The sequence below is a fragment of the Haematobia irritans genome, chromosome 5 (genome assembly GCF_050003625.1).
Source record: "Haematobia irritans isolate KBUSLIRL chromosome 5, ASM5000362v1, whole genome shotgun sequence".
Lineage (NCBI taxonomy): Eukaryota > Metazoa > Arthropoda > Insecta > Diptera > Muscidae > Haematobia > Haematobia irritans.
The window spans coordinates 36,550,415-36,571,367 of NC_134401.1; the positions used below are offsets into that span (position 1 = coordinate 36,550,415).

The window sequence follows — 20,953 nt, forward strand, 5'->3', positions numbered from 1 at the left end:
TTTATTTACCCTTCATAGACAGCAATTTTGAAAATCTGGCATCACTGCTGCGTGAGTAAAATAAAGTTATCTCCTCAGTGCTCTCCCTCTCTAACTCTTTGTCTCTCTCTTTTTTTGAGAGCGAAAAGAATCCTTCAGTTGGATGACAGTTTCAACAGAAGAATTTTCTACAAATTTGGCAATAAAACAGAAGTCGAAAGCAAAAGTAGACATTTAACATTGATTTTCAAGGCGGTAGTGGTGAACGACCAAACGTCAAAAGTGTTAAAGGATATGTTAAGCAATAAAATCAAATAAAATACTAGTGAAATGTGCAAAATATTCCTTCAAAAAGAAAAAGAAAATTTAAAACTTTATTAAAAGAAAAAAAAATTGGAAAACGTTGTGTGAATTCGCCTCAACTCACAATGTGCTTTAAAACTCTGCGGTCAAAGGAATAGAATCCCCTAAACAAAAAACAGAAAAAAATGTGTGAATGTGATTGCATAAAAAAAGTGTTGTAAAAATGAAAAAATTGCAAAATGTTGCGTATTCCTTCTAGTATGTTGAGGATGATGGGTCTGAGATGATGATTCTGCCACTACAGCAAATTTCCATGATAAATCTCCCACTTAGCTCCCAACGGAAGGACAAGGGTAAATAAAAGCAAATCAGAAATCACTGTCAGTTAAGTTGTTCATTTCTCTAAATATTTAATGAAATTTCGTGGCTCAAGAACTGTGAGGTGGTTTGCTTGAAGCAGAAGGGAAAATTATGATTCCCATCCAAGGAAGGTAGTACAAACAAGTACTACTTCAGAAACAGGCCAGCACAGGCGCAGTTGACACGTTAACCCACAAATGTGTATTGCAAAGGCAAAACGTGGGGCCAACACGCGTTTATGTATGGCCATAATATGCCACAAAATGTTGTGATGTTTCTTGGAAAGGGAGCAATGGTTAGCATGCCCGCTTGCATACACAAGGTCGTGGGTTCGATTCCTGCTTCGACCGAACACCAAAAACTTTTTCAGCGGTGGATTATCCCACCTCAAAAATGCTGGTGACATTTCTGAGGGTTTCAAAGCTTCTCTAAGTGGTTTCACTGCAATGTGGAACGCCATTCGGACTTGGCTATAAAAAAGAGGGCCCGCACTCAGTGATAAGAGAGAAGTTCACCAATGTGGTATCATAATCGACTGAATAGTCTAAGTGAGCATGATAACATACATCGGGCTGCCAACTAACATAACCTTGGTGGAATAAAAAAAATACCAAAAATGATATTTCCAAAAAAAAAAACTAAATTAAAAAGTGTTAAGTAACCATTGTAAAGTTTTCCATTTATTAAAAAATTTCATCTAAAAAGCAAAAATGTCAGAAATAACATCACATTTTGGAACCAGTTCAGATTTGTTCAAATCGCCTAATTTTGGCACAAATTATAGCCGTCAGACGACTGACAAAGCCAAATCCCAAGTTGCAGGAGTGGCTCTCCTGTATTTGGCCCATTTCCGGCGAAGCGTCGTCTTGAGATTATCGACACTTTGGCGTTTTGGGAGCCACCGTGGTGCAATGGTGCGCACCGTCATGGTTTCAATACCAATTTTAACCAAACACCAAAAAGTTTTTCAGCGATGGGTTATCCCCACTCCCCAAAGCTTCTCTAAGCCGTTTGGACTCGACTATAAAAAGGAAGTTCATTGCCATTGAACTATGCATGGAATTGGGCAGCACTAAGTGGCAAGAGTGAGTCTGAAATAACGGTCTGCCACTATACCTAACCTAACCTTCGTATTATGTAATGTCAACCTTACTCTCCATAATGTCCCAGGTGCAAAAGTCAAAGGGTTTGATATCCAGAGATTTTGATGGCGATTAGGATCTTGAAATGATCGTTACTTTGTTCGCCTTACTCTCCATAATGACCCAGATGCAAAAGTCCAAGAGGTAGAAATGAGGCGGTAACCTCCTTTTTGAGCCATTCTTGGTTGATGCGTGTTGAGTGCGATAATGCTGAGCCGATGGCGATTAGGATCTTGAAATTATCGTTACTTTGTTCACCTTACTCTCCATAATGACCCAGATGCAAAAGTCCAAGAGGTAGAAATGAGGCGGGAACCTCCTTTTTGAGCCATTCTTGGTTGATGCGTGTTGAGTGCGATAATGCTGAGTCCCTTTAGAATATCCGTGGTCTGCGGCCGAAATGTTTGTCTGCCCAAAATTTCATTAGTGTCTTAGGTCATTTTTCCAATAGCATTGGATGCTTTGTATCGACGAACCGCCGTCTTAAATTGAAGTTCAATAGATTGAGATCCAGGGATTTTGATGGTCTGTGGCCAAAGTGTTTGTCTGCATTACTGTCTTTAGGACATTTTTGCGATAACATTCGACCTTTTTAGTTTTGCCCATTCCCGACGAAGCGCCGTCTTGAATTGATCGTCCATCACGTTGGTATTTTATAGTGGCATCCTTACTCTCCATAATGACCCAGGAGCAAAAGTTCAATTGATTGATATCCAGAGATTTTGATGGTCATTAAGCGCTAGAAATTAAGCGGGATCTTCGTTTTTGAGCCATTCTCGGAGTGCGATGATGCTGAGCCCCTTTAGAATGTCTATAGTCTGTGGCCGAAATGTTTGTCTGCCCAGGGCTTCGTTACCGTCTTTACGAAATTTTTCCAATAGCATTGGACCTTTTGTGTCGATGAACCGCCGTCTTGAATTGATCGTCACGTTGGTATTTTATAGTGACATCCTTACTCTCCATAATGACCCACGCGCAAAAGTTCAACTGATAGAGATTCAGAGATTTTGATGGTCATTGGGCACTAGAAATGAAGCGGGAATCTCGTTTTTGAGCCATTCTCGGAGTGCGATGATGCTGAGCCCCTTTAGAATGTCGACTGTCTACGGCCGAACTGTTTGTTTGCACAGGGCTTCGTTACTGTCTCTAGGACATTTTTCCGATAACATAGGACCTTTTGTTTCGTTTACCCATTTCCGACAAAGCGCCATCTTGAATTGACCGTCTTTTTAGTATTTCTTTAGTGTCAGCCTTACTCTCCACAATGTCCCAGGTGCTAAAGTCTAACGGATTGAGATCCAGAGATTTTGGTGACCATTGTGCGGTAAAGTGAAACAAGAAACCTCCTTTTTGAGACATTTTTGGTTGACAGGTGCTGAATAGATTTTTTTGGGAAGGGATGTGTTAAAATGCATTTATGCTTCTAAAAGACCGTATTCGGGACTCGATCGATATATCTATAATACCGGCTAAAAAAATGCGACCCTTAACGCTCTTGGAGTTTTCGACGTTTTATTAACGCCATCTATACGTTCCCAGAATAATACTCAAAAGTTGTATATCGTAGCATAGTTAATTTGTTATCCTTGTACCTCTTTTTCTTACCTCTTATGACATATTCTAATGTGGACGTGCTACACAGAAAAAAATATTTTTTGTCTTCAAGTAAAAAATTAATTAATCAAATTAAATTTTAATTGAAATGTATCCATCACCAAAGTCAATTAAAAAATAATTTATTCCAATTAAAAAATTAATTATTTCAATTAAAAAAATAATTAATACATTTAATTTTTGTGATTGATTTTTGTTTCAATTAAAAAAATTTGTTGAATTCATTAAATTTTTAATTCAATATTTTTTTAAATTCAATTAAAATTTTAATTGGGAAAATGTTGGTGATATTTATTTCTATGTAGCCTATTTGGCCCTTTTCTATCTTCCTTTTTATTATACCCTGCGCCACACTGTGGAACAGGGTATTATAAGTTAGTGCATATGTTTGCAACACCCAGAAGGAGACGAGGTAGACACATGGTGTCTTTGGCAAAAATGCTCAGGGTGGGCTCCTGAGTCGATATAGCGATGTCCGTCTGTCCGTGAACACATTTTTGTAATCAAAATCTAGGTCGCAGCTTTAGTCCAATCGACTTCAAATTTGGCACAACTATGTTTTTTGGCTCAGAATAGAACCCTATTGATTTTGGAAACAAATCGGTTCAGATTTAGATATAGCTCCCATATATATCTTTCGCCCGATATGGACTAATACGGTCCCAGAAGCCAGAGTTTTACCCCAATTTGGTTGAAATTTTGCACAGGGAGTAGAATTAGCATTGTAGCTATGCGTGCCAAATTTGGTTGAAATCGGTTCAGATTTAGATATATCTCCCATATATAGCTTTCGCCCGATTTACACTCATATGACCACAGAGTCCAATTTTTAACTCCGATTTAGTTGAAATTTTGCACAGGGAGTATAATTAGCATTGTTGCTATGCGTGCCAGATTTGGTTGAAATCGGTTCAGATTTAGATATAGCTCCCATATATGATTTCGACAAAAATGGTCAAAATACCAACATTTCCCTTGTAAAATCGCCACTGCTTACTCGAAAAGTTGTAAAAATGACTCGAATTTTCCTAAACTTCTAATACATATATATCCAGCAATAAATCATAAATAAACTTTTGCGAAGTTTCCTTAAAATTGCTTCAGATTTAAATGTTTCCCATATTTTTTTACTAACATTGTGTTCCACCCTAGTGCATTAGCCGACTTAAATTTTGAGTCTATAGATTTTGTAGAAGTCTATCAAATTCTGTCCAGATCGAGTGATATTTAAATGTATGTATTTGGGACAAACCTTTATATATAGCCCCCAACACATCTGACGGATGTGATATGGTATCGAAAATTTAGATCTACAAAGTGGTGCCGGGTATAATATAGTCGGCCCCGCCCGACTTTAGGCTTTCCTTACTTGTTTTCTATGTAGCCTATTTGGCTCTTTTCTATCTCCCTTTTTTATTAAATCTAACATATCGCCTTTTATATCAATAGGCTTAATGTTTTAGAAGTCTAATCCAAACTTCCACTTTACTCTTATATATTTATATATCTCGAACTTTGCTCAATTGGTGGTCCCATTGTTTGGGAAACGTATGGAAGATCTTGGTTCTGAGCTAGATATACAAAACGGTATGCTATTAACGTAAACAAATTACTTCCGTAATCCATTCCTTACGAAATACATGTTCAAGGCTTTGTATAGAAAAAAACGGATTTGGCAGCACTTTTTCGTCCAAGCTGACACTTGCCGCCTGAAAGTATGCAAAGATTTAAATTAAAAATTTCTATAGTAGGTTATAATACTCAATAACAACGAATAACTAATAAAACGCGACAAAAATATTTTAAACTTGATATAAATTTTTTTATATCTTCTATGTATTGCTAAATGAAACCCTTGCCCATTTAATGTTAAATTTTATATTAAATGTGTCAACTAGTGTCATTGTTATAAATATCTGTGACTTTTACTTTGGAAGGAGCGTTAAATGAGTGTGTGTGTGAGTATCACAGTCGCTATATATGTCGAGTAGCTTTACGACCATATGACACTTGCCACTTGCTTTGATTTCGTGACCATCCTGCCTACTTAAATTACCTGCAAATAAAAACAAGACATTGTTATCCAAAAACAAAAAAAAAAAACAGGGTGTTCTCGGAGTTTTAAAATGAGGACGCCGCCAAAACGGCGCTTCAAACTTTATATCATGTGTTCGTTCTGGTACACCAAACCCCTTACTCATAAAAAAAAACAAGTAAACGTCAATTATTTTGTCGATGAGTATAGCATGAGAAATAACAATTTCCTATTTCACTTAGAAATGTCATACCAAGCAAGTAACAATAAAAGGTGTGGGGGGGGGGGAGGGGGGAAATAAGTATCACATATAATCCTCAAAATCCCTACATTTGTTTACAGATATTTTTACCTACTAAGCTATTTAATCAATGAAAAATCTAGAAAATAAACAGTTAAGTAGAGATTACTAAACACCGTCGTCACCAGTTATCCTCCAATCGGTGGCCAAGTGCAATGTTTCCACTACATTGACTTGTGGGAATTGCAACAAAAAAAAAAAAAACAAAGCAAAGCAAAAAACGAAAACAAACCATGAGCAACAATAAACCTCAAATCTACTCAGTTACTCACTCTTTAGTTGGTTACAGCGTTTGTGGGTGCCGTTATCTCTTTTGTTCACATATCCGTTATGCGTCCTTCGTTTGTTAGTTTGTCGTCATTTTCCCATTCCGCATTTTCTCGGTCAAAAGTGCATTATGTCATATCGTTTACACACTGGTGGGGGGCTCTGTGTGCAAACAGGCTATGTAGCAAAGAGTACAAGTGAGCGAGTAATCTTTAAGTGTCATGTTTAGTGAGATTTTAAGCTTACTCATGGGGGAAAAGCTATTTATTGACCCTACACACGGAAAGAAAATGTTTTTTTTTTCGTATTAGTTTAGATGGAGAATCGGACAAAATGGCATGACATATTAGAAATGCCATAGATTAGATAGACGATTGTTACATCAGCTACATTTAGAGAAAAAAACTCCTTAACGTCTTTCACGTTTCAACTACCAGGATGGGCAAAGGAAATTGGTTGAGAAATAAAAAAACAATCATAGGAACCACGTGGATTGTTTTAGCAAAAAAAGCCCTGAAATCATATAGAGCGTTGTGGAACCGTGACGTTGGGAACGTTATAACGCAAGCACAAGTTAAAATAAAGAACTACTGTAACGGGAAAATGTCGATTGATTTTGCCATCGTAAAATGTAGAAATTTTACAGTACCTTTAATCCTACAATGTACTGGTAAATGCTGTGGTGGCCTCCGGTGCCTTAAACTAAATGAGTATTATCACTCACTTATCTAAGGGGGTAATAGTGGTAAAATTGCATGTTTAATTTTTCCCTATGTCCATTTGTCTGTAAAAAATGATTGGTATAGAAGGTGTGATTAAATGAAGGAAATAGATAATATGTATGCTCAATGGGCAACCGACAGCACGGTTTTGTTGTTATCGTTTATCTCCTGCATAAAATGATGATTTACAATAGTATTTATGTTATTGCAAATGAAACTTAGCGAATGCATTAAAATGTCAAGGAAATTGTCTAGACAAATAACCTATGAATGGCAATACTGGCTATACTGCAGTGCTACAAGTCAAATACATGTAATCACGGTTGTTAATCGGGCCAAAAATAAACTACAAAAATCTATCAAATTTAAAAAACCTTAATTTGAAGCTTTGCATCAAATTTTTGTACAAAATGTATTTCCAAATTTTATTTCTATAGAAAATCTTTGCAAAATTTTATTTCTATAGAAAGTTTTTGCAAAATTTTATTTCTTTAGAAAATTATTGCAAAATTTTATTTCTGTAGAAAATTTTTGCAAAATGTTATTTCTATAGAAAATTTTTGCAAACATTTTTGTTTTGTAGAAAATTTTTGCAAAATTTTATTTCTATAGAATTTTTTTGCAAAATTTTATTTCTATAGAAAATTTTTGCAAAATTTTATTTCTATAGAAAATTTTTGCAAAATTTTATTTCTATAGAAAATTATTGCAAAATTTTATTTCTATAGAAAATTTTTGCAAAATTTTATTTCTATAGAAAATTTTTGCAAAATTTTATTTCTGTAGAAAATTTTGTCAACATTTTAATTCTATAGAAAATTTTGACAAAATTTTAATTCTTAAATAAATTTTTGTGAAAATTTTATTTCCATAGAAAATTTTTGCAAAATTTTATTTCTGTAGAAAATTTTGTCAACATATTAATTCTATAGAAAATTTTGACAAAATTTTAATTCTTAAATAAATTTTTGTGAAAATTTTATTTCCATAGAAAATTTTTGCAAAATTTTATTTCTATAGAAAATCTTTGCAAAATTTTATTTCTATAGAAAATGATTGCAAAATTTTATTTATATACAAAATTTTTGCAAAATTTTATTTCTATAGAAAGTTTTTTGCAAAATTTTATTTCCATAGAAAATTTTTGCAAAATTTTATTTCTATAAAAAATTTTTGCAAAATTTTATTTCTATAGAAAATTTTTGCAAAATTTTATTTCTACCGAGAATTTTTGCAAAATTTTATTTCTATAGAAGTTTTTTGCAAAATTTATTTCTATAGAAAATTTTTGCAAAATTTTATTTCTATAGAAAATTTTTGCAAAATTTTATTTCTATAGAAAATTTTTGCAAAATTTTATTTCTACCGAGAATTTTTGCAAAATTTTATTTCTATAGAAGTTTTTTGCAAAATTTATTTCTATAGAAAATTTTTGCAAAATTTTATTTCTATAGAAAATTTTTGCAAAATTTTATTTCTATAGAAGTTTTTTGCAAAATTTTATTTCTATAGAAAATTTTTGCAAATTTTTAGAAAATTTATTCAAAATTTTATTTCCGTAGAAAACAAAATTTTAATTCTATAGAAAATTGTGACACAATTATATTCCTATAGAAGAGTTTGTCAAATTGTATTTCCATAGAATATTTTGTCAAAATTTTATTTCGGTAGAAAATGTCAAAATTTTATTTCTATAGAAAATTTTGTCAAAACTTTATTTCTGTAGTAAATTTTGTCAAAATTTCATTTCTGTAAAAAATTTTGTCAAAATTTTAATTCTATAATAAATTTTGACAACATTTTAATTCTATAGAAAATTTTGACAAAATTTTAATTCTTAAATAAATTTTTGTCAAAATTTTATTTCAACAAAAAATTTTCTCGAAATTTAATTTCTATGGGAATTTTTGCCACAGTTGTATTTTATTTTTTCTGTTGGAAATTTGGTTTTTATATCTTTAAAAAAATTGAAGTACTTGATATTAATAATTCAGATAAATTCTTTAAATTTAATGCAATTGTCTTTAAATTTGTTGTCTTTTTGCATCTTGACTATAAAGCAAAAAATCGTTCAAATATAGGACATGTGTTAGCACTTTATTTTAAAGACATTTTTACTTGAAACATAGCATAATTTCTACTGGAAGTCGAGTCTTAATTTGTCGTTTACTCGTTTTTAAAGATATTTGATAGCATATGAAGAAAAAAGGCTGAAAAAGCGAAAAATTAAAATTGGCTTCCTAGAAGCAAGTACACAAAACCCAAATTTAACAGAGAATTGTGTTTTAAAAGTATCCTTATTTGTATTCTCCACTTCTTTGGCTCGGAATCAATACCAAAATTTTTAAAGTAAAGACAACCGGACATGCTTTGTTCAGTGTAGGGACATTATATATAAATATTTATACTTTGTGTAAATCGGGTGTGGGTGTTTCCATTAGATCGTTAAGGTTGAAATCTCGCGTTTAGTTGAAAAGCGATTTAAAAATGTCGATAAAAGGTAATTTCAAACAGAGTGTAAACGTAGTTTTAATGAAAACGGACTTAATATATAGTATCGCCATTGAATGCAATATTCCCTTTCATACACAATTTTTGTAGCATATCTTAAGGAGCGACTTAAATATCTATTGTCATTATTTTTCAGTAACTCCAAAAAGTATGCTTTATAATTTATGCTTAATGTAATTATAAACGAAAGATGGCGCTTTAGAGTCGTTTTGAAAATTTATATTTTTATACGATCGATTAAATGAAATGAAATCAAATTAAATTAGGATTGTACTAACAAACTAATTAATGTGGCAAACAACAACTACAATTAATTCTGATGGAACTAAGAGATTTCGTTTGGCAAGAAAAATGAAAGGCATAAAAAAATTTTATGCAAAAAAGATGGTAAATATTGGAATAAGGAAAACGCATATGCAAATTTTTTGTATTTTCATAAAACACATTGTTTATTCAGTACTTATTAAAAATGATAGGTTTTTGTTTTTTTTTTTTCAAGAGATAAGTGATTTCTCTATGATATATGAAAGAAAAATGCAAATTATATTGAAGTGTCAAATATTTGCAATGTATCTAGCAATGCGGATACATTGAAATTTAAAAGGGCATAAAGAATTGTATATGGAGAGTGATAATAAAATAAAATAAAATGAAATGAAATAAAGTAGAAATTTACGTTAGTTGTTAAAACTAAGTACGACTCTATGTTGGGCCACTGGGCCCATAAGCCTTGTTTCGACCATTGCGTATATCAAGCACTGTTCTTTTCTGACTTTAAGTCTTTAATAAGACACGTTCTACAGTTTCATAATAAACAATTGATATAGTAGTATGTAATGTTGAACATCTTTTCGGAGTCTTCCGAACATATCTGGAATATATATAAAAAAACAACTAAATGTATGTTTCTGTTAAATAAAGTTTATTTAATCGGCTCGTGGGCGCCGAAAACGATGCTATATAATTATAACTGTTTGACTGTTGATGTCGATAACAGTTACGTAGCCCAGTGGATAGTTTGTTGGCTTACAAATTGTATGATCCGCTGTTCGATTCTCCGTCCAAGCGAAAGGTAAAATTTAAAATATTATAAAATCGAATAGTTTCTTCTACATTGTTTGTATTACAGAAAAAGGTGCCAAGAACCAAAAAAAATCTAGTGGAAGTGAGAAAGATGTGAGGGAAAATGCAATTAGCCAGAAAAGATTGTTTTTTTGAGTTAGTCTTTATGAAATTGCTTTCACATCCTGGGAAATAATAAACGTTTATCACAAAAAGTATATACGTTTCTTCCAAAGAAACTTCCTTACAGCGAAAAGCAAATGAGAAACGATCTTTGTTTGTCTAAAATTTCGTTAGGGAGGAAAGAATTTTTTTCACATTTAGTGGCACAATCAAAAGCGTGACAAAAAATGTCACTCTTAAAAACTGGCAAATTGTTGACCAATATCGCTAATGCAGTATGTCTACTTTAGGGTATCGTCTTCCTTCGATTTTAGCTTTGAGTGAAGTAAGAAATTCACTACAGTTTGTCGATATTTTATTTCACCTTTACCCCTGTGGAATGATGCTAAACAACCATAGAGAAACGTCAACGTGATCGATAGCCATAAAAAACATCATGTTTATTTATTGAAAGCTTCAAAGTGACTTATTTGAACCTTTCCGATTTCACACTTTTGCCAATTGTCTTTAAAATTGTTGATTTAGTTGTACCGACAAATTTTCTATCTATTTGTTTATAAATTATTATTTATATTTGTCCATAGCCTGTGTGTGAGAGAGAATTTGATTAGTAAATAAAGAATGCAATAGAATAGAAATGTGAAATACATTTCCTGAGTTAGTGACAAAAATGCAAAAATATTGTGAATGACTTAAGGTAAGATTAAAAAAAAAAAAAAAAAACTATTTTCACGAAATTTTTTCCAATTAAAGTTTTAATTGATTTTTAAAAAATATTCAATTAAAAATTTAATTGATTCAACAAATTTTTGAATTGAAACAAAAAATCAATCACAAAAAGTAATAGTAGCAATTAATTTTTTAATTGATACTATCATTTCCGTGATTGAAGACATTTCAATAAAAACATAATTGGATCAATTAATTTCGTGATTGAAGACAAAAAATATTTTTTTGTGTGTACTTGCATTTAAAGAAAATACTTTATAACAAGTATATACGGCCGTAAGTTCGGCCAGGCCGAAGCTTATGTACCCTCCACCATGGATTGCGTAGAAACTTCTTATAAACACTGCCATCCACAATCGAATTACTTAAGTTGCGGTAACGCTTGCCGATGGCAAGGCATCTTAAAACCTCCTAATACCGTCTTCTAAATTGTATGTAAGTCCATACGTGGTATATATTAAATCAAAAAAGATCGATCAAATACGTATGTAATTCAGTTTAACAAAATTTTCTATAGACATAAAATTTTGACAAAATTTTCTGAAGACATAAAATTTTGAAAAAATTTTATATAGAAATAAAATTTTGACAAAATTTTCTATAGAAATAAAACTTTAACAAAATTTTGTATAGAAATAAAATTTTGACAAAATTTTCTATAGAAATAAAATTTTGACAAAATTTTCTATAGAAATAAAATTTTGACAAAATTTTCTATAGAAATAAAATTTTAACAAAATTTTCCATAGAAATAAAATTTTCACAAACTTTTCTATAGAAATAAAATTTTGACAAAATTTTCTATAGAAATAAATTTTTAACAAAATTTTCTATAGAAATAAAATTTTAACAAAATTTTCTATAGAAATAAAATTTTGACAAAATTTTCTATAGAAATAAAATTTTGACAAAATTTTCTATAGAAATAAAATTTTAACAAAATTTTCTATAGAAATAAAATTTTCATAAAATTTTCTATAGAAATAAAATTTTCATAAAATTTTCTATAGAAATAAAATTTTATATAGAAATAAAATTTTAACAAAATTTTCTGAAGAAATAAAATTTTAACAAAATTTTATATAGAAATAAAATTTTGACAAAATTTTCTATAGAAATAAAACTTTAACAAAATTTTCTATAAAAATAAAATTTTGACAAAATTTTCTATAGAAATAAAATTTTGACAAAATTTTCTATAGAAATAAAATTTTGACAAAATTTTCTATAGAAATAAAATTTTGACAAAATTTTCTATAAAAATAAAATTTTGACAAAATTTTCTATAGAAATAAAATTTTGAGAAAATTTACTATTGAAATAAATTTTTAACAAAATTTTCTATAGAAATAAAATTTTAACAAAATTTTCTATAAAAATAACATTGTGGTAGATTATTTTTTGCTCGAGTGGCAACCATTATTATGAACCAATTTTTGTGTGATTGGGGATCGACTATATATAACTATAGACCGATATGGACCAATTTGGGCATGGTTATTAGCGGCGTAACACCACGTTGCAAATTTCAACCGGATCGGATGAATTTTTCTCCTGCAAGAGGCTCCGCAGATCAAATCTGGGGAACGGTTTATATGGGGGATATATAAATATAATTATAGATCGATATGGACCAATTCTTGCGTGTTTGTTAGAGACCACATTCTAACACCACGTTCCAAATTTCAACCGGATCGGATGAATTTTTCTCCTCCAAGAGGCTCCGGAGGACAAATCTGGGGATCGATTTATATGGGGGCTATATATAATTATGGACCGATAAGGACCAATTCTTGCATGGTTGTTAGAGACCATATACCAACACCATGTACCAAATTTCAGCAAGATTGGATGAAATATGCTTCTGTTAGAGGCTCCGCAAGCCAAATCTGGGGGTCTCTTTATATGGGGGCGATACGTAAAAGAGGACCGATATGGCCAATTTGCAATACCATCCGACCTACATCAATAACAACTACTTGTGCCAAGTTTCAAGTCGATAGCTTGTTTCGTTATATATATATACTTTTTGGGGTCTTAGAGCAATATTTCGATGTGTTACAAACGGAATGACACAGTTAATATACCCCCATCCTATGGTGAAGGGTATAAAAAAGAGGAATTTGCTTTTGAATAAAATTTGTTTTTCCTCGGACCTATGTTTACGAAAAAAAAACGTAAAGCAAACAGTTTCTGGAAATATTAAATTCGTCCAAAAATATTTGAAATTTGAAAAATTGTTAACCAATCTTGTGAAAGATTTTTTGCCAAAGCACGAATTGATGATCCCGAGCAGAATTGTGAACGAATGTTTACAAAACCAAGAACTGATGTTTACGAAATGGAAACCCCAAAAGCAACATCATTGTTGTTATTGCAAGTATATGATTCAACTTGTCGCCCATTAATTTTTCTATTTGGATTTAAAATGGTCTCTGAACGAATGTTTACAAATTCGAGAACTCATGTTGAAAAAACTATAGAGCATTATTTGTTGTTTTATATAAAATTTTGTGAAAAATCCTTATTTAATTAAACCTTTTGGATAGTGTCCTTTTTATTATAAATTTACGGAAATTTCCTATTTATAATAATTGTTTTGAAAATTCATACCAGTAAAGCAAACAGTTTCTGGAAATATTAGATTCGTCCAAAAATATTTGAAATTTGAAAAATTGTTAACCAATCTTGTGAAAGATTTTTTGCCAAAGCAAGAATTGATGATCCCGAGCAGAATTGTGAACGAATGTTTACAAAACCAAGAACTGATGTTTACGAAATGGAAACCCCAAAAGCAACATCATTGTTGTTATTGCAAGTATATGATTCAACTTGTCGCCTATTATTTTTTCTATTTGGATTTAAAATGGTCTCTGAACGAATGTTTACAAATTCGAGAACTCATGTTGAAAAAACTATAGAGCATTATTTGTTGTTTTATATAAAATTTTGTGAAAAATTCTTATTTAATTAAACTTTTTGGATAGTGTCCTTTTTATTATAAATTTACGGAAATTTCCTATTTATAATAATTGTTTTGAAAATTCATACCAGTAAAGCAAACAGTTTCTGGAAATATTAGACTCGTCCAAAAATATTTGAAATTTGAAAAATTGTTAACCAATCTTGTGAAAGATTTTTTGCCAAAGCACGAATTGATGATCCCGAGCAGAATTGTGAACGAATGTTTACAAAACCAAGAACTGATGTTTACGAAATGGAAAACCCCAAAAGCAACATCATTGTTGTTATTGCAAGTATATGATTCAACTTGTCGCCTATTATTTTTTCTATTTGGATTTAAAATTGTCTCTGAACGAATGTTTACAAATTCGAGAACTCATGTTAAAAAAGCTATAGAGCATTATTTGTTGTTTTATATTAAATTTTGTGAAAAATTCTTATTTAATTAAAATTTTTTAATAAATTTACGGAAATTTCCTATTTATAATAATTATTTTGAAAATGCATACCACATTGTCTGAAATTTTGCTGTTTATAGTAAGTTTTCCGAAAATTTCCTATTTAAAATAAATTCTCCGAATTTTTGTTACTTATAGTAAATTTTCCGAAAATTTGCTATTTATAGTAAATTTTACGAAATTGTGCTATTTATAGTAAATTTTACCACTTTTGGCTAGGTTAGGTAATGTGGCAGCCCGCTATATCAGGCTTATCTAGACTATTAAGTCCATTGTGATACCGCAGTGGAGAACATCTCTCTGAGTGCTGCCCGATTCCATGTTTAGCCCAATGAGCCGAGTGACATTCCACATTGCGGTGAAACCATTTAGAGAATCTTTGAAGCACTCAGGTAATATAAAAGGGGTTTAGGACTTTCTCCTATGGACACAGCCCAAAGTTGTCTAACTCGAAAATAGGCACTATGAATATGGACCCCATGAAAATTAGCCCCGAAACCTAAATGAAGTAGGACCTCAAATAATTACGTGGAAAACAACAACACCAAATTTATATGAAAAACAACAACATCAAATTTTTATGTTTTTTTTTTGGAGTAACTTCATTTTATTTTTGGGGCTTGTTTGCAATATGGAAATGAACCCCAATTTCTTTGTTTGGGATTGTGCGTGCTTCGTCGTTTTCAAGTGGGGTTCATTTTCGCTTTCTGAGATTTGACAATGGTGTTAACAATAGACACTTTTGTTGTTCCGAATAGCATTATTATGCATAAAATTAGCTCTGTGCGTGGCCGGCCTTCCATCGGGGTTTAGGACTTTCTTCTAAGGACAGTATCCAAATTTGGGATAACGCCCAATTCCAAGAGATTCGTATTTTTTTTTTGTTTTTCTAAGACTTAATATTTTTCCATCAATTAAAATTAATTTTCATTAGTTAGGCTTCATTTCTTTTAAATCAAAAGTGAAAATTAGCCCTAACTTTATTTTGGTGTCGTTTTTCATGCTTCTGTTACATTTTGGTTGGGACAAATAAAACAGGGCCACATTTGTGGCTCTGTTTCATTTGTCTTTTGGAACTTATTTTACTTGTTTCATATACTTACCTGTTTCATTTGTCGTTTGGGGCTTATTTTACTGGGGGGGGGGTCCATTTTCATAACAGCGCAAAAGGCGATAGGAATATAGGTCCTATGATAATTTTCCCCAAAAAAAACTCCAAAGAGATTCGTAATCATTTAAAGCCTATTTAATTTTTTTCTTTATATTTTTCTATCATTTACGGTTCATTTTCACATAGTCAAAACAGAAAATGAACCCTAATTTTATTTTGTGGTCGATTTTCATGCTTTAGTTACATTTTGTTGGGGTTAATTTTCGTGGGTCTGATATTCAATGTGGTCCTGTGTCATTTGGGTTTTGGGACTAATTTTTGCAGGGGCCATTTTCACATCGCCTTGGCATGTCGCAGAATATATATTTTTATACCCTCCACCATAGGATCGGGGTATATTAACTTTGTCATTCCGTTTGTAACACATCGAAATATTGCTCTAAGACCCCATAAAGTAAATATATTCTGGGTCGTGGTGAAATTCTGTCTGGGTCGTGGTGAAATTCTGTTCGTCCGTCTGTTGAAATCACGCTAACTTCCGAACGAAACAAGCTATCGACTTGAAACTTGGTTGATGTAGGTCAGGTGGTATTGCAAAGGGACCATATCGGTCCAATTTTACGTATAGCCCCCATATAAACGGACCCCCAAATTTGGCTTGCGAAGCCTCTAAGAGCAGCAAATTTCATCCGATCCGGCTGAAATTTGGTACGTAGTGTTAGTATATCGTCTCTAACAACCATGCAAAAATTGGTCTACATAGGTCCATAATTATATATAGCCCCCATATAAACCGATCCCCAGATTTGGCTTGCGGAGCCTCTAAGAGAAGCAAATTTCATCCGAATTTCCAAATCGATTAAGTGATAATTTTTCAGACACACTGCCTCCACCGAGAATAAAAAACAGGCTGATAGACGCTGAAACATGTAACTTGCTACTTGTAATTCAACATCATTCTTTTATTAATGCAAAAAATTATGTTAAATGTGATAGTCGTGTAAATGTTATATTTATAAGAATTTATAAATGTTTAATCAAAAAAACAAAAACATCTAAACAATCGTGTTTTACTTGACCACAATTATTCTTTTAAAACTATCTCAAAATGCCCTTTTTCTAATAGTTTGAAGGGGCTCTTGTTGGCGTCGTTTTAAATGTATTTAAAAAGGCACCTAATAATTGCACTCATGCGATGCCTTTTTGTAGTAACTTGGCGTGGTACAACTTCTCAGTAGTGACGGCTCTTTTCCGACGTATTTTGGATATCGTATACGACTGTTTTTGACGTGGTGGGGATTCTCAGAAGCGCCGTCAAATTCAGAAAATGTTGGCAGGATAATAGCCAACATCTAATGTTGTTTGAAATCGCATGAATTTTTACTGCACACATCTGCAATATGCTACACCCAAAGAAATTTGTTTGTAGATACAACATAAAACTTTGCTGAAACAGCAGAAAGTTTGTTGAAAAAGTGAAATATGATTGTGCCTACATATTATACCGAAACAAGAATATACGGCCGTAAGTTCGGCCAGGCCGAATCTTATGTACCCTCCGCTATGGATTGCGTAGAAACTTCTACGAAAGACTGTCATCCACAATCGAATTACTTGGATTGTGGTATCTTAAAACTTCTTAACATCGTCTCTAACAACCATGCAAAAATTGGTCTACATCGGTCCATAATTATATATAGCCCCCATATAAACCGATCCCCAGATTTGGCTTGCGGAGCCTCTAAGAGAAGCAAATTTCATCCGATCTGGCTGAAATTTGGTACATTGTGTTAGTATATAGTCTCTAATGACCATGCAAAAATTGGTCCACATCGGTCAATAATTCATATAGCCCCCATATAAACCGATTACCAGATTTGACCTCCGGAGCCTCTTGGAAGATCAAAATTCATCTGATTCAGTTGAAATATGGTGCGTGGTGTTAATATATGGCCTCAAATACCCATGCAAAAATTGGTCGAAATCGGTCCATAATTGTATATAGCCCCCATATAAACCGATCCCCAGATTTGACCTCCGGATCCCCTTGGAAGAGCAAAATTCATCCGATTCGGTTGAAATTTGGTATGTGATGTTAGTATATGGTATTCAACAACCATGCAGGAATTGATTCATATCAGTCCATAATTATATATAGCCCCATATAAACCGATCCCCAGATTTGACTTCCGGTCCCTTTTGGAGAAGCCAAATTCATCCGATCTGGTTGAAATTTGGTACGTATATGTTATTTAACAACCATGCCAAAAGTGGTCCATATCAGTCCATAATCATATATAGCCCCCATATAAACCGATCCCGAGATTTGGTTTTGGGGCCTCTTGGAGGAGCAAATTTCATCAGAGTCAGTTGAAATTTGGTACATTTTGCTAGTATATGGCCGTTAACAACCATGCCTAATTAGGTTCATATCGGTCTATAGTTATATATAGCCCTCAGATAAATCGACCCCAATCACACAAAAATTGGTCCATATCAAGTTCATCATTGTATATAGCCCCCATATAAGCGACTAATTCACAATTTAGAAAACGGTGTTAAGAAGTTTTAAGATACCACAAAAAAAGTAATTCAATTGTGGATGACAGTCTTTCGTAGAAGTTTCTACGCAATCCATGGTGGAGGGTACATAAGATTCGGCCTGGCCGAACTTACGGCCGTATATACTTGTTTCTTTTAGTATACTCGTAGAATGTCTCATATTTAGACTTTCCTGTTTGAATTAAAACTGTCGAGTTAAAATAGCAACCGAGTGTTTCTACAACCAAGAACTCATGTTTACATCTTATTTGTGTAAATTTTTGTAGTTTTCCTGGAATGACCCACATTCAAGAATTTCTCTTTGATACAAATTTTTATGGAAATTTGCGTTTTAGCCCATGTAAAGGTATATATTTCCTTAATTGACATTTACTTGTGTTTATTTTCCTAGAATTCAATGGCAAATAAAGATCTAAACAAATATATGTAAATACAAAATTTCCATATGTAAACAAGAATTTTCTTAAAAACAAAAATTAAATAAAAATCACACACGTATACATGTATTGAATATAAAGTCAGATTCATATTTTGATTCAATGAAATCCGAAATTTGAATTTGGCTGGTAATTATGTTTTTTCTGTATGGTAATAAATTAAGCCATAAATTATTGCATTCTAGCTACATTTATTGCAAAATAGGTGGAAATTCTATTATTTGCTTGCGAATATTTTTGTAAATCCCCCGCTACCTCAAGAAAAGAATCGAAAGTAAGTTGAACATATGATGATGATGATGTTGAGACAATTGAACAATTTAGAATATAACATGATATTGTGAAATCGTATGTAAATAAGTTTCAGTGACTATGTTATATTTCTAAGTAAAATTTTTGTACTTATACACCCTCAAAAAAATTGTTTCATTAACATATGTTCCAAACATATTTTGCAGGAAGCACATATATTATTGGATACTGCCGAAATATTAATATGTTTGTTTTATGTGAACATATTATATGTTTGGAAGCATTTTGAGCCCAAAAATATTATATGCTTGGAAGAATTTTTCCCAAAGACGATTGTGCTCATTGCCCAACATACTCGTAATTTTCAATTCCACGAAATATTTCAGTTCTTGGCACCTTTTTCTGTAATACAAATAATGTTGAAGAAATTATTCACTTTTATAAATTTTACCTTTCGCCTGTACGGAGAATCGAACCGAGGACCATACAGTTTGTAAGCCAACACACTATCCACTGGACTACGTAGCTGTTATAGTCACCAGTAGATAATTATCGTTATAAGTTACATTTATATAGCATAGTTTGCAGCGCCCACGAGCCCATGCAAACATAACATTATTTAACAGAAACATACATTTGTTTGCCACGTGGAGCAGTGGTTAGCATGTCTGCCTTGCATGCAAAGGGTCGTGGGTTCAATATTTATACTATATTAAATTTTTATAATGAAACTTCGAAATGTGGGTTATTAATCATTTTACTGACTAAAAAGAGTATAGTGCCCTTTCGTTATTTTTATGGAGACCCCTGATTTCTTTTAACGAACCAAGAAAAAAATTATGCCCATAATGCCAAAATGGTAAACAAAACACATGTCCACACATACATAAAATGCTGCTCTCAAGGCGAAAACATAAGCTGTTTGTTTTTCAAATGTCTATTCTCTTGGTTCCGAATGTCTATTCTCTTTATTCAAATTAAATAATATTTAGACTTAAGCATATCAAATTTTTGGCCTTATCATAAAACAGTTTTCCGAAACAACATAAAAGCGGTTTCACAGAAATTGTTCTCTTTTGATTCTTTCTCTGTGTTATGTTGATATCTTTCGTCAACTCTCCCGGTTTCCATCTCTATTTCTTTCTCTATACTCTCTCTGTCGCTTTGAATAAAATATCACAACATATGTATGTTTAGTCGAAATTTGTAAATATATATAAGTTTGCATTTACACATATGATTTTTATGAAACATTCATGCCCCAAACATAATATATTCTAACATATTAACATAGATGTCCCAAACATTTAGTGTTAGTTTAGGAACATTACATGTATGCACTTAAATATATTGTGTTTTAAAATTGTGCCAGAAACACATTTTGTTTATATCGGGACATATGAAAAACATATTTTTCTAACAGTGTACTACTATGTGGTAAGCGTAATAACACTCACAGAAAAGCCTTTGATATTACCCTGCCAGCATTTCAAAGATCCATTTCATACTCATCGCTACCACAGACTCGTTAGTGACACTGCAACAATCGCCAACTGTGATGGGGAAGCGCGTATCAGAAAGTACAAAATATACATGAAGGTATTTTGCCATCACTATTGTTACAAAAGCCATTTTATATTTTGTGAAACGCCAAGCGCAACTAGCTAATTATAATTTATTTAAAAGAAAAACGAAAATTAAGTGCTGAAAACATAGTTATTACGCTTAAAATTATGAAAGGTATATTGGTGAACAATTTCCGAATTTCCAAATCGATTAAGTGATAGTTTTTCAGACACACTGCCTCCATCGAGAATAAAAAAAACAGGCTGATAGACGCTGAAACATGTAACTTGCTACTTGTAATTCAACATCATTCTTTTATTAATGCAAAAAATTATGTTAAATGTGATAGTCGTGTAAATGTTATATTTATAAGAATTTATAAATGTTGAATCAAAAAAACAAAAACATCTAAACAATCGTGTTTTACTTGACCACAATGATTCTTTTAAAACTAT

At 32.0% G+C, this 20,953-nt stretch overlaps 1 protein-coding gene across 2 annotated transcripts in view; it reads left to right on the forward strand.

Moving 5' to 3' along the window:
- LOC142240962 (putative fatty acyl-CoA reductase CG5065) overlaps positions 1-20,953 on the forward strand; it is a 174,263-nt gene that overhangs the window by 11,968 nt on the left and 141,342 nt on the right. The window contains exon 1 of one of the 2 annotated variants that reach the window (XM_075312709.1): positions 271-635. The exons of the other annotated variant lie outside the window; for it this stretch is intronic. The gene's annotated coding sequence lies outside the window, so the exon portion shown is untranslated. Of the gene's footprint in view, positions 1-270; positions 636-20,953 lie in introns of those variants that run through there. 2 annotated transcript variants of the gene reach the window in all.